Here is a 14,704-nt window from a genome sequence, read left to right on the forward strand (position 1 = left end):
GTCTCTTTCAACCCTTCCCTCTCTCAAACGGTCCCTTGGACCGAGTGAGCTTCTCTTCTCAAATCAAAGCCGGGAACAAAACTTCCCCGCAAGGGCCACCACACAATTGGTGCCTCTTGCCTTGATTACAATGGAGTTGTGATCTCAAGAACAAGTGAGAAAGAAAAGAAGCAGTCCAAGCGCAAGAGCTCAAATGAACACGGCAAATCACTCTCACTAGTCACTGGGGCTTTGTGTGGAATTGGAGAGGATTTGATCTCTTTAGTGTGTCTAGAATTGAATGCTAGAGCTCTTGTAGTAGTTGAGAAGTGGAAAACTTGGATGCAATGAATGGTGGGGTGGTTGGGGTATTTATAGCCCCAACCACCAAATGTGGCCGTTGGGAGTTCTGTCTGTTCGATGGCGCACCGGACAGTCCGGTGCACACCGGACAGTCCGGTGCCCCCTGCCACGTCATCACTGCCGTTGGATTCGACCGTTGAAGCTTCTGACTTGTGGGCCCGCCAGGGTGTCCGATGCACACCGGACATTTACTGTTCCTTGTCCGGTGTGCCGGAGTGGGCGCGCCTGCCATCTGCGCGCGCAGAGCGCGCATTAAATGCGCGGCAGAGAGCCGTTGGCGCGGAGAAGACCGTTGCTCCGGAGTCGCACCGGACAGTCCGGTGCACACCGGACAGTCCGGTGAATTATAGCGGACTAGCCGTTGGAGTTTCCCGAAGCTGGCGAGTTCCTGAGGCCGACCACCTTTGGCGCACCGGACACTGTCCGGTGTACACCGGACAGTCCGGTGAATTATAGCGGAGTCGCCTCTGGAAATTCCCGAAGGTGGCGAGTTCGAGTTGGAGTTCTCTGGTGCACTGGACACTGTCCGGTGGTGCACCGGACACTGTCCGGTGTACACCGGACAGTCCGGTGCTCCCAGACCAGAGGGCCTTCGGTTGCCACATTTGCTCCTTTATTGAATCCAAAACTTGGTCTTTTTATTGGCTGAGGGTGAACCTTTTACACCTGTATAATCTACACACTTGGGCAAACTAGTTAGTCCAATTATTTGTGTTGGGCAATTCAACCACCAAAATTATTTAGGAACTAGGTGTAAGCCTAATTCCCTTTCACCGACCGGATCGCAGGAGCATTCAATGCAAGGATTGCCTAACACCTTATCCTGACGCGCGCTCTTCAGTCGACAAGGCCGAAGTGACCGCAGTCGCTTCGCCCCTCCACTGACTGACCTGACAGGAAAATAGCAACGCCTGCGCTGCTCCGACTACTGTGCCAACCGCCAGGGTGAGGCTGACAGCAGTCAAGTCCAGCCTCGGGCGCCATAGGAAGCTCCGCCTCGCCCGACCCTAGGGCTCGGCCCCCGCCTCGACCTCGGAAGACGATCTCCGCCTCGCCCGACCCCAAGGCTCGGACTCCACCTCGACCTCGGACAACGACCTCCGCCTCGCCCGACCCCCAGGCTCGGACTCAACCTCGACCTCGGACGACGGCCTCCGCCTCGCCCGACCCCCGGGCTCGGACTCAACCTCGACCTCGGACGACGGTCTCCGCCTCGCCCGACCCACGGGCTTGGACTCAACCTCGACCTCAGACGACGGTCTCCGCCTCGCCCGACCCCCGGTCTCGGACTCAGCCCCGACCTTGGAGGAGTCTCCGCCTCGCCCGACCTTAGGCTCGGACCGACCACATCGCAGGGGGTACATCATTACCCTACTCCTAGCTAGTTCAGGCTACGGGGAACAAGACCGTCGTCCCATCTGGCTCGCCCCGGTAAAACAAGTAATGATGGCACCCCGCATGCTCCAGGACGACGGCGGTTCTCAGCCCCTTACGGAAGCAAGAGGACGTCAGCAAGGTCCCGTCAGCCCCAACAACTGTGCTTCTACAGGGCTCAAGCGCTCCTCCGACGGCCACGACGCCACATGAACAGGGCTCCAACACCTCTCTGACAGCCACATCGGCATGTACATAGGACTCTGGCTCCTCTCTGCCGGACACGTTAGCACACTGCTACACCCCCCATTGTACACCTAGGCCCTCTCCTTACGTCTATAAAAGGAAGGTCCAGGGCCCTCGTACGAGAAGGTGGCCGCGCGGGAGGACGGGCTGACGGATGGTCTCTCTCTCTCCCTCTCCCTCGCGAACGCTTATAACCCCCTACTGCAAGCGCATCCGCCTTGGGCGCAGGACAACACGAAGCCGCGGTTCCCCTTATTGTTTCCCCCTTGTGTTCCGTCTCGCGCCGACCCATCTGGGCTGGGACACGCAGCGACAATTTACTCGTCGGTCCAGGGACCCCCCGGGGTCGAAACGCCGACAGTTGGCGCGCCAGGTAGGGGCCTGCTGCGTGTTGACGAACAGCTTCCCGTCAAGCTCCGGATGAGTAGTCTCCAGCAACCTCTCCAGCCCGGGACGATGCTCCGTTTCAGGAGTCTCGAGTTCATGTCCCTCGACGGCAGCTACAACATGGTACTCCTTCCTCCGCCGCTCGACAACGACAATGGCGTCCTTCAGCCCGCCCGCCGGCGGCGGAATTGACGACGTCTTCCCCGCGTGGCGGAAGAGCAACATCTGGGTCTGTCCCGTCACCTTCCCCGCCGACGGAGGAGGAGGCGGGGCAACCATGGCCAAGCAGGAGGCGGCACCTCGTCGGCTGTCGAGCGAGTCGACGACGCCGGCGCCCCAGCGGGGGACACGTCGGGCGTCGACCTCGCGTCTGAGACGAAGACGGGCATCGTTTCCCCGCAACACGCCAACCCCAAGCGGACGGATGACGCCAGCACGCTCGCGAAGGACTTGCTGGGCATTAGCCTCGTACCTGAGATAATAGTGCAGTCCGTCCCCGATCAAGAGGTACCGTCTGTTTTCCACCCTGTGCCTTTTAGATTCAGCTTCGACCCACCAAGCGACCTCGCTTCGGTGGACGCTTTCATAAAGGCATATCCGAACCTTCCGGGGTACCATATGTGGTCAACCTGGGACCGACTGACGACCGTCTCGACCTATGGGCCCCTGGGTTCCGAGGAAGATGACGAGCCCGACTCTTGTTGGGATTTCTCCGAGCTCGGTAACCCCAGTGCCATGCGAGACTTCATGGCTGCATGTGACTACTGCCTCTCCAATTGTTCCGATGATGGCCACAGCCTTGATGACAAGGATTGTGGCCCAAGTCGCGAATGTTTCCACGTCGATCTAGGGGGTCTCGACGAAGGCAACCATCTTGGTATGCCAGAGGACGGTGACCCCCTAGGCATGCGCCTCGCATTGACATCCTTTGGGAGCTAGCTGTGGTCCAATCCCAGCAGGGGGTCAGGACGCACAGCTCGAGCAAATCCGCGAGATGCAGGCCAGGCTCGATGAGGAAGCAGGACAACTTGTGCAACTCCGACAGAACATCAGGCAGGAGTGGGCAGGCCGAGCACCGGCCGGAGAAGCGCGTCATCTGGCCTAGGACGTCCAGCACCGCATCGCCGACGATGCCAGGGCAAGGCTGCCCCCGGCTTCCAGTGGGGTCGGCCAGAACCTGGCTGTAGCGGCAATACTACTCCGAGCGATGCCGGAACCATCCACCACCGAGGGGCGGTGTATCCAGGGAGAGCTCAAGAATCTCCTGGAGGATGTCGCGGTCCGACGGGCCGAAAGCTCTGCCTCCCGAAGGCAGGGGTACCCCTCAGAGCATCGCGCCGCGACTTCCCGATTCATGTGGGAAGCTTCGGTCCACACCGGGCGCACGCGGGACACAGCGCCTGCAGCCCCGGGTCGCCTCAGCAACGAGCACCACCACCGCAACCGTCGAGCCCACCTCGACGAGAAGGTGCGCTGAGGCTACCACCCCAGGCATGGGGGACACTACGACAGCGGGGAGGATCGGAGCCCTTCGCCCGAACCGCCTGGTCCGCAGGCTTTCAGCCGAGCCATACGACGGGCGCCGTTCCCGACCCGATTCCGAACCCCGACTACCATCACCAAGTACTCGGGGGAGACAAGGCCGGAACTGTGGCTCGCGGACTACCGGCTGGCCTGCCAGCTGGGTGGAACGGACGATGACAAACTCATCATCCGCAACCTCCCCCTGTTCCTCTCCGATGCCGCCCGAGCCTGGCTGGAGCATCTGCCTCCTGCGCAGATCTCCAACTGGGACGACCTGGTCAAAGCCTTCGCCGGCAACTTCCAGGGCACATACGTGCGCCCTGGGAACTCCTGGGATCTCCGAAGCTGCCGCCAGCAGCCGGGAGAATCCCTACGGGACTACATCCGACGATTTTCGAAGCAGCACATCGAGCTGCCCAACATCACCGACTCAGATGTCATCGGCGCTTTCCTCGCCGGCACCACTTGTCGCGACCTGGTGAGCAAGCTAGGTTGCAAGACTCCCACCAGGGCGAGCGAGCTAATGGACATCGCCACCAAGTTCGCCTCTAGCCAGGAGGCGGTCGAGGCCATCTTCCGGAAGGACAAGCAGCCTCAGGGGCGCCAGCCGGAAGACGTCCCCGAGGCGTCCGCTCAGCGCGGCACCAAGAAGAAGGGCAAGAAGAAGTTGCAAACGAAACGCGACGCCGCCGATGCAGATCTTGTCGCCGCTGCCGAGCACAGGAACCCTCGGAAGCCTCCCGGAGGCGCCAACCTATTCGACAAGATGCTCAAGGAGTCGTGCCTCTATCATCAGGGTCCCATCAAGCACACCCTTGAGGAGTGCGTCATGCTTCAGCGCTACTTCCACAACGCCGGGCCACCGACGGAAGGTGGCAAAGCCCACGACAACGACAAGGAGGGCCACAAGGCAGAGGAGTTCCCCGAGGTCCATGACTGCTTCATGATCTACGGTGGGCAAGTGGCGAACGCCTCGGCTCGGCACCGCAAGCAGGAGCGCCGGGAGGTCTGCTCAGTGAAGGTGGCGGCGCCAGTCTACCTATACTGGTCCGACAAGCCCATCACCTTCGACCAAGGCGACCACCCCGACCGCGTGCCGAGCCCGGGGAAGTACCCGCTTGTTGTTGATCCCGTCATCGGAAACGTCAGGCTTACCAAGGTCCTCATGGATGGAGGCAGCAGCCTCAACATCATCTACGCCGAGACCCTCGGGCTCTTGCAGATCGATCTGTCCGCGATCCGGGCCGGTGTGGCGCCCTTTCATGGGATCATCCCCGGAAAGCGCGTCCAACCCCTTGGGCAACTCGCTCTGCCCGTCTGCTTCGGGACTCCCTCCAACTTCCGAAAGGAAATCCTCACGTTCGAGGTGGTCGGGTTCCGAGGAACCTACCACGCAGTGCTGGGGAGACCATGCTACGCCAAGTTCATGGCCGTCCCCAACTACACCTACCTCAAGCTCAAGATGTCAGGCCCCAACGGGGTCATCACCGTCGGCTCCACGTACCGACACGCGTACGTATGCGATGTAGAGTGCGTGGAGTACGCCGAGGCCCTCGCCGAATCCGAGGCCCTCATCACCGACCTGGAGAGCCTCTCCAAAGAGGTGCCAGATGCGAAGCGCCACGTCGGCAACTTCGAGCCAGCAGAGACGGTTAAGTCCGTCCCTCTCGACCCCAGCAACGACGCCTCCAAGCAAGTCCAGATCGACTCCGAGCTCGACCCCAAATAGGAAGCAGTGCTCGTCGACTTTCTCCGCGTGAACGTCGAGGTTTTTGCATGGAGTCCCTCGGACATGCCTGGCATCCCGAGGGATGTCGCCGAGCACTCGCTGGATATCCGAGCTGGAGCCCAACCCGTGAAGCAGCCTCTGCGCCGATTCGATGAAGAAAAGCACAGAGCCATAGGCGAGGAGATCCACAAGCTGATGGCTGCAGGGTTCATCAAAGAGGTATTCCATCCCGAATGGCTAGCCAACCCTGTGCTTGTGAAAAAGATAGGTGGGAAATGGCGGATGTGTGTAGACTACACTGGTCTAAACAAAGCATGTCCGAAAGTTCCCTACCCTCTGCCTCGCATCGATCAAATCGTGGATTCCACTGCTGGGTGCGAAACCCTGTCGTTCCTCGATGCCTACTCAGGGTATCACCAAATCAGGATGAAAGAGTCCGACCAGCTCGTGACTTCTTTCATCACACCTTTTGGCATGTACTGCTACATCACTATGCCATTTGGTCTGAGGAATGCAGGCGCGACATACCAAAGGTGCATGAACCACATGTTCGGAGAGCACATTGGTCGAACGGTCAAGGCTTACATCGATGACATTGTAGTCAAGACGAGGAAAGCCTCCGACCTCCTCTCTGACCTTGAAACGACATTCAAGTGTCTCAAGGCGAAAGGCGTAAAACTTAATCCTGAGAAGTGTGTCTTCGGAGTCCCCCGAGGCATGCTCCTGAGGTTCATCGTCTCCGAGCAGGGCATCGAGGCCAACCCGGAGAAAATCGCGGCCATCACCAACATGGGGCCCATCAAGGACTTGAAAGGAGTACAGAGGGTCATGGGATTCCTTGAGGCTCTGAGCCGCTTCATCTCGCGCCTCGGCAAAAGAGGCCTGCCTCTGTACCGCCTCTTAAGGAAGACCGAGCACTTCACTTGGACCCCCGAGGCTGAGGAAGCCCTTGGGAACTTAAAGGCGCTCCTTACAAGCGCGCCCATCCTGGTGCCCTCCGCTGCCGAAGAAGCCCTCTTGATCTACGTAGCCACAACCACTCTGGTGGTCAGCGTCGCGATCGTAGTCGAGAGACGAGAAGAAGGGCATGCATTGCTCGTCCAGAGGCCGGTCTACTTCATCGGTGAGGTACTGTCCGAGACCAAAAATCTGTTGCCCGCAAATTCAGAAGCTACTGTATGCGGTGATTCTGACGCGGCGAAAGTTGCGACACTACTTCGAGTCTCATCCGGTGACTATGGTATCATCCTTCCCCCTGGGAGAGATCATCCAGTGCCGAGAGGCCTCGGGTAGGATTGCAAAGTGGGCGGTGGAGATCATGGGCGAGACAATCTCGTTCGCCCCTCGAAAGGCTATCAAGTCCCAAGTTTTGGCGAACTTTGTGGCTGAATGGGTCGACACCCAGCTTCCAGCAGCTCCGATACAACCGGAACTCTGGACCATGTTTTTCGATGGGTCGTTGATGAAAACAGGAGCGGGTGCGGGCCTGCTCTTCATCTCACCCCTCGGGAAGCACCTCCGCTACGTGTTGCGCCTCCATTTCCCGGTGTCCAACAACGTGGCCGAGTACGAGGCTCTCGTTAACGGGTTGCGCATCGCCATCGAGCTAGGGGTTCGGCGCCTCGACGCTCGTGGCGACTCGCAGCTTGTCATTGACCAAGTCATGAAGAACTCACTCTGCCGCGACCCGAAGATGGAAGCCTACTGTGACGAGGTTCGGCGCCTGGAAGACAAATTCTACGGGCTCGAGCTCAACCACGTCGCCCACGGTACAACGAGACTGCGGACGAGCTGGCTAAAATAGCCTCGGGGCGGACAACGGTCCCCCCGGACGTCTTCTCCCGAGACCTCCATCAACCCTCTGTCAAGACCGACGACACGCCCGAGCCCGAGAAGGCCTCGACCCTGCCCGAGGCACCCTCGGCTCAGCCCGAGGCACCCTTGGCCCCGAGGGTGAGGCTTTGCGCGTCGAGGAAGAGCGGAATGGGGTCCCGTCTAATCAAAACTGGCAGACCCCGTACCTGCAATATCTCCACCGAGGAGAGCTACCCCTCGACAGAGTCGAAGCTCGGCGATTGGCGCGGCGCGCCAAGTCGTTCGTCTTGCTGGGTGACGAGAAGGAGCTCTACCACCGCAGCCCCTCAGGCATCCTCCAGCATGCATATCCATCGCCGAAGGTCAGGAGCTATTGCAAGAAATACACTCGAGGGCTTGCGGTCATCACGCAGCGCCTCGAGCCCTTGTTGGAAACGCCTTCCAACAAGGTTTCTACTGGCCAACAGCGGTGGCCGATGCCACTAGGATTGTACGCACCTGCCAAGGGTGTCAATTCTACGCAAGGCAGACCCACCTGCCCGCTCAGGCTCTGCAAACAATACCCATCACCTGGCCATTTGCTGTGTGGGGTCTAGACCTCGTCGGTCCCTTGCAGAAGGCACCCGGGGGCTTCATGCACCTGCTGGTCGCTATCGACAAATTCTCCAAGTGGATTGAGGTCCGACCCCTAAGCACCATCAGGTCCGAACAGGCGGTGGCGTTCTTCACCAACATCATCCATCGCTTTGGGGTCCCGAACTCCATCATCACCGACAACGGCACCCAGTTCACTGGCAGGAAGTTCCTGGACTTCTGCGAGGACTACCACATCCGGGTGGACTGGGCCGCCGTAGCTCACCCCATGACGAATGGGCAGGTAGAGCGTGCCAACGGCATGATTCTACAGGGACTCAAGCCGAGGATCTGCAACGACCTCAACAAGTTCGGCAGGCGATGGATGAAGGAACTCCCCTCGGTGGTCTGGAGTCTGAGGACGACGCCAAGCCGAGCCACGGGCTTCACGCCGTTTTTTCTAGTCTATGGGGCCGAGGCTATCTTGCCCACGGACTTAGAATATGGCTCCCCGAGGACGAGGGGATACAACGAACAAAGCAACCGGACCAGCCGAGAAGACTCACTGGACCAGCTGGAGGAGGCTCGGGACATGGCCTTACTACACTCGGCGCGGTATCAGCAGTCCCTGCGACGCTACCACGCCCGAGGGGTTCGGTCCTGAAACCTCCAGGTGGGCGACTTGGTGCTTCGGCTACGACAAGACGCCCGAGGGCGCCACAAGCTCACTCCTCCCTGGGAAGGGCCATTCATCATCGCCAAGATCTTGAAGCCCGGAACATACAAGTTGGCTAACAGTCAAGGCGAGGTCTACAACAACGCTTGGAACATCCGACAGCTATGTCGCTTTTACCCTTAAGATGTTTTCAAGTCGTTCATATACCTCGTTTACATACACAAGTAAAGTCTAACCATCAAGGAAGGGTCAGCCTTGCCTCGGCAAAGCCCGACACTCCCTCGAGGGCTAGAAGGGGGGAACCCCCTCTGCGTCAAAATTTTCCTCGGAAAAAGTCTTTCGGCCAGGACATCTTTCGCGCTTTTCGACTACTTCGATAGTGGGATCCTGAAAACGATGGAGTACATGTAAGCGGCAAGGACGACCGAGCCGAGGGACTCCTACGCCTCCGAGATACGAATACCTCACTCATCACCTTCTGCGATAAGTAACTCACGCTCGGATAAGCGATTCTGCTAACCGAACAAGTCTTAACGCTCGAAAACTTCTCTGCCGAAACGATTTTTCGTGCCTTCTCGACTATATCGATAACAGAATCCCACGGATGGGCAAGAGTACATGTAAGCGGCGAAGGCCGACCGAGCCGAGGGACTCCTACGCCTCCGGGATACGGATACCTCACTCATCACCTTCCGCGATAAGTAACTCTCGCTCGATGAGCGATTCTGCTACCGACAAACAAGTCCTGATACTCGAAACAAGGGGAAAAGAAATGCAGCTTTACAACACGACGATGATATGTTTGGGCCTCGGCGGCCGCAAAAAACATACGCACACTACAGATAAACTGTTCCTGCAGGTTCAGACGTCAATAGGGGGAGCAGCAGCACCCTCGGCATCGACTCCACCTTCGGTGGTATCCGACCCGGCCTCGGACGGCAACACGGTTGGAGGATCTCCACCTCGAAGGAAAATGTCAGCACCGCGCCTGGGCCATCGCTGCCAGGGTCTCCTCCAGGAACCCGGCCCGAGCAGACGGCTTAACTGGCCGCTCCGTAGCCTCAGCCAGCTGTCCCCCAGGGACAACAGCCCGGCTCATGGCCTCGGCAGCCCGACCCCAGGGCCGGTCCCGCCAGTGGACAACCCGGCCAGTTTCCAGCCGCCGCTGCTACGCCTCCTCGGCCTGGGAAGTCCCCCGCTCCTAGGCCGACGAAGTTTCTTCTCCAGCCGATTCCGCCTCTGTCCACGCTCACATCGCTGCCTTCGGCTCCGGCTCATCGCAGAGCGGCCGAGGGTTCTCTTTAACTGAGCAAGAGAAGCCTTGAGTGGCAAGGTCGACCGAGCCGAGGGACTCCTATGCCTCCGGGATACGGATACCTCACTCGTCACCTTCCGCGCAGGGCAACTCACACTTGGTTAAGCGGTCTAGCTAGCCGACAGGCGAGTCCTGGTGCTCGAAATAAGGAAGAAACACGGTATTGCACCAAAAATACCCAGATGTTCAGGCCCCGACAGCCACAATGAACAGACACCGGCACTCAAGATGCCATTACAAACGGAACTCCGGTTCCACTCCCGCAGGTACGAACAACCCCCCACATCGGAGGGCCTGCGGGACGACAACTTCCAGATGGCTCGCCGCCGCCCACTCCGGCAGCAGCGACAACGACCTCCGCTCTAGGCGGCCAAACAGCAGCAGCGATGACCTCAGGGCAGACGCTGCTGCGACAAGGTTCTTGCCCACGCCCCCACTCAAGGGGCGAGGACAAGCTATCAAAGCCAAAGAGCCAGAGGCCCGGAGCGCAGGTGGCGCCGACGATCTCGTCGGCGACGAGGACTTCTCCAGCTGCCACCACCTCAGCACGACGACGACAGCCACCTGCCCACCGGCAGATCCCCACTCAAGTCCTCCCGGATGGGCGAGCATCGACCTCCGCATGGAGGCGTCGTGCCGGAGCACGGGCAGGACAGCCCAAGAACACGAACGCCGCCCTAGCAGCGCGCGACGTCTTGGGCGGTCCCCCGGTACGCGCGGCGCGACAGCCGCCCGTACAGCGGCCAGATAGCCACACTCCGCCCAGCGGCGGGAGGGGGCACCGGAAGCTGAGCCAGAGCCAGCGAGCCCAACGCGCTGGAGCTGACGATGCTCGCGGCCGACCGGCCCCGCGTTGTCGAAGTCCGCCCCCTCTGCTAGGCCGGTGAGCGCCCTCTCCCCTGAATGCTGAAGGAGAAGGTGGCCCACCGACCCGTGCGGGAGGTAGAGCTCCGGCTCAGCTCGCCCTCCGCCCCAGCAAGGATGATGAAGATCCTTGAAGCTGAGGGCGGGGCAGAGGCTGCAGCCCGGCTTGCTTCTCCCCACCATCGAACTGGTGGTCACCATCTTGGGTGACCATTAGTAAGGGGATGCAACCGGGCTGCCTGATGAAAATCCTTGAAGCCGAGCGATGGCTGAAAGGTACCAACCTCCATGAGCTTGCGCTCCTCCCACAACGAGACGAAGACGACGCGGGTGCTCCCCATCCGGGGGCTCGGAAGGCGGAAGGGCGTGATGCATGAGGAAAGTGCGAAGGCATGGCTGTCACCCAGGGGGCCAATCCCTTTTTAAAGGCGACTCACCCCACTCGCGTCCTAAGGCGTCGTGGGCTAAGTCTTCACCGACGCGCTCAAGGGTCCTCCCCCTACGACACGGGGGCTGGGACCCGCACGACGTGCAAGCTGGCCCAGGACAGAAGAAGCCAAACCGCCGCGCGCGGAGCGTGTAACTGCCCAACGGTTACAAGCACTCCTCCGTCTTCGCCTAAACCAGCGGGTGAAAGGGCGGACCGCCATGCAGATGGCATGCAACCGCACCACGGGGATGCACCCTTTCGACTTCGACGCATCCAGCATGGAGTCCTGGGCCCACACGTCATGTAACCGGCGCGCCGGTTACTACGTGTGAAAAACTGCACCGCCACTTGCACCAATGCCGCGCCTTCTCGACTGCGGAATCAGTGCCGTGACTCAAGGCAACCCTGCGCATAGCCCAACAGTGCCAACCAGGCGCATCGGTCACAGGTCAGTCAGCCACGGAAGAAGGCGCGACGGTCGATATGGCCAAAAGTGGGCCGCCAGTAATGGCGGCAGCAAGCGAGCGGAAGTGGCGGTCAAATCGTCTGCAGGCTCACGTCCCCTCCTAGGGCAGCAGGAGAGCCCTCTCCCACGACGTGAAGACGACACACCCGTGTTCCGTTCCTCTAACGGCTCGCGCAACGGCTGCCCCGCGAACCACTCGTCCCGTCGCATTAACTCCGCGGCAGGGTAGGCGACACCTTTGGCAGGCGAAGCGGGCAACGCTTCACCTCCGCCATAATGACCGCGTCAAAAAAGGTGTGCCACATCGTTCAATTTCATATCCTTTTCCTCTTCCCCTTTCTCTCTCTTGCTACAGGGACCGGGAAAGGGGATACTCCGAAAGGGATCCTTCTCTACGAAGGAAGCGGGCCCCGAGCCCTCCTACTGATCAGAGGTTCGAAGGCTGGCCCCTCGGAAAGGTTCGACAGCCGCCTCAGAGCACTCGGGCTCCGTGCCCACTACTGGTCAGGGGTTCGAAGGCTGGCCCCTCGGAAGGGTTCGACAGCCGCCTCAGGCCACTCGGGCTCCGTGCCCACTACTGATCAGGGGTTCGAAGGCTGGCCCCCGAAGGGTTCGACAGCCGCCTCAGAACACGCAGAGCGAGGGATGACTCTGGGTACATCCGATACATGGCCAAGGCTCGGGCTACGCTCTCGAGGTACCCTAGGACATTTCTGAGACCAGCAGGAGCGATTCTGTAACGGAATCCCATCAGAGGGAGGCATCGAGCCCTCGGACCCTATCAAACGGGACCGGGTCCGGCAAATCACCTGTAGGTACTTTTGGAGCGCGCCTATGGGCCACTAGCCGACCCTTATCAAATGGGGCACGGGCGTCCACTCGGATCACCCGTTAGCAACTCACTGGAGACACCATGTTCGGCGCCCTCCGAGGGCAACATGGCGCTTCCCCCCTCCTCCTTGCGGAAAGGCGACGAAGGGGCGTATGATAAAAGCCGAGTCAGTCCTTGGCCGTCCTCTCGCTCTGTGCGGAGGCTCGGGGGCTGCTCTCGCAAACCCGGCTCTGGCCAAACCGTTGACAGCGTCAACATACCAGCCTGAGAACTCGGAACCTGACTATGCACCCGGGCTACGACCAGTTCGCATGAGGGAACAATCAGACCGGCCGAGGCATCACGAAAGGCATTAAGACCTTGAAGGAGTCAAACCACTCCTTCGAGGCCTCGGGGGCTACACCCGGCGGGTGCGCTCGCGCGCACCCACCGGAACAAAATGCAATCGAGAAAGGCCGGTCCCCTTGCAAAAAAGTGTGACAAAGCCTCCAAGCGAGTACCCACACTCCCTTTGAGGCTCGGGGGCTACTGTCGGGGACCATAATTAGGGGTACCCCCAAGACTCCTAAACTCGGCTGGTAAACACCATCAGCACAAAGCTGCGAAGGCCTGATGGGCGCAATACAGGACAAAGCTCTGTCCGCTCAAGGGACACGATCTCCCCTCGCCCGAGCCCAACCTCGGGCAGGAACAACAGACCCAGACAGATTCACGCCTCGCCCGAGGGCCTCCTCAAGCAACGGGCGCACCTTCGACTCGCCCGAGGCCCAGCTCGGGCAGGCTTCGCGGAGAAGCAACCTTGGCCAGATCGCCTCGCCAGCCGACCGGATCGCAGGAGCATTCAATGCAAGGATCGCCTGACACCTTATCCTGACGCGCGCTCTTCAGTCAACAAGGCCAAAGTGACCGCAGTCACTTCGCCCCTCCACTAACTGACCTGTCAGGAAAACAGCGTCGCCTGCGCTGCTCCGACTGCTGTGCCACCCGCCAGGGTGAGGCTGACAGCAGCCAAGTCCAGCCTCGGGCGCCATAGGAAGCTCCGCCTCGCCCGACCCTAGGGCTCGGCCCCCGCCTCGACCTCAGAAGTCGGTCTCCGCCTCGCCCGACCCCAGGGCTCGGACTCCACCTCGACCTCAGACAACGGCCTCTGCCTCGCCCGACCCTCGGGCTCGGACTCAACCTCGACCTCGGACGACGGCCTCCGCTTCGCCCGACCCCCGGGCTCGGACTCAATCTCGACCTCGGACGACGGTCTCCGCCTCGCCCGACCCCCGGGCTCGGACTCAGCCCCGACCTCGGAGGAGTCTCCGCCTCGCCCGACCTTGGGCTCGGACCGACCACGTCGCAGGGGGGGGTACATCATTACCCTACCCCTAGCTAGCTCAGGCTACGGGGAACAAGACCAGCGTCCCATCTGGCTCGCCCCGGTAAAACAAGTAATGATGGCACCCTGCATGCTCCATGACGACGGCGGTTCTCAGCCCCCTACGGAAGCAAGGGGACGTCAACAAGGTCCCGTCAGCCCCAACAGCTGTGCTTCTACAGGGCTCAAGCGCTCCTCCGACGACCACGACGCCACATGAACAGGGCTCCAACACCTCTCCGACAGCCACGTCAGCATGTACATAGGACTCTGGCTCCTCTCTGTCGGACACGTTAGCACACTGCTACACCCCCTATTGTACATCTGGGCCCTCTCCTTACGTCTATAAAAGGAAGGTCCAGGGCCCTCGTACGAGAAGGTGGCCGCGCGGGAGGACGGGCTGACTGACGGTCTCTTTCTCTCCCTCTCCCTCGCGAACGCTTGTAACCCCTACTGCAAGCGCATCCGCCCTGGTCGCAGGATAACACGAAGCCGCGGTTCCCCTTATTATTTCCCCCTTGTGTTCCGTCTCGCGCCGACCCATCTGGGCTAGGACACGCATCGACAATTTACTCGTCGGTCCAGGGACCCTCCGAGGTCGAAACGCGGACAGTTGACTTTTGTTTCTTATTTATAATATCGAAGCATCTTCTCTATTTTCATTATATTTTGTATTATTTGAGTCTCAACTTTAAAAGTAATTAAATGGGCTCAATATGACATATGTAGGTTGCTCTTATTGTATGATTCAGCAGATCCTCTATTACA

The sequence above is a fragment of the Zea mays genome, chromosome 6, assembly GCF_902167145.1.
Source record: "Zea mays cultivar B73 chromosome 6, Zm-B73-REFERENCE-NAM-5.0, whole genome shotgun sequence".
NCBI lineage: Eukaryota > Viridiplantae > Streptophyta > Magnoliopsida > Poales > Poaceae > Zea > Zea mays.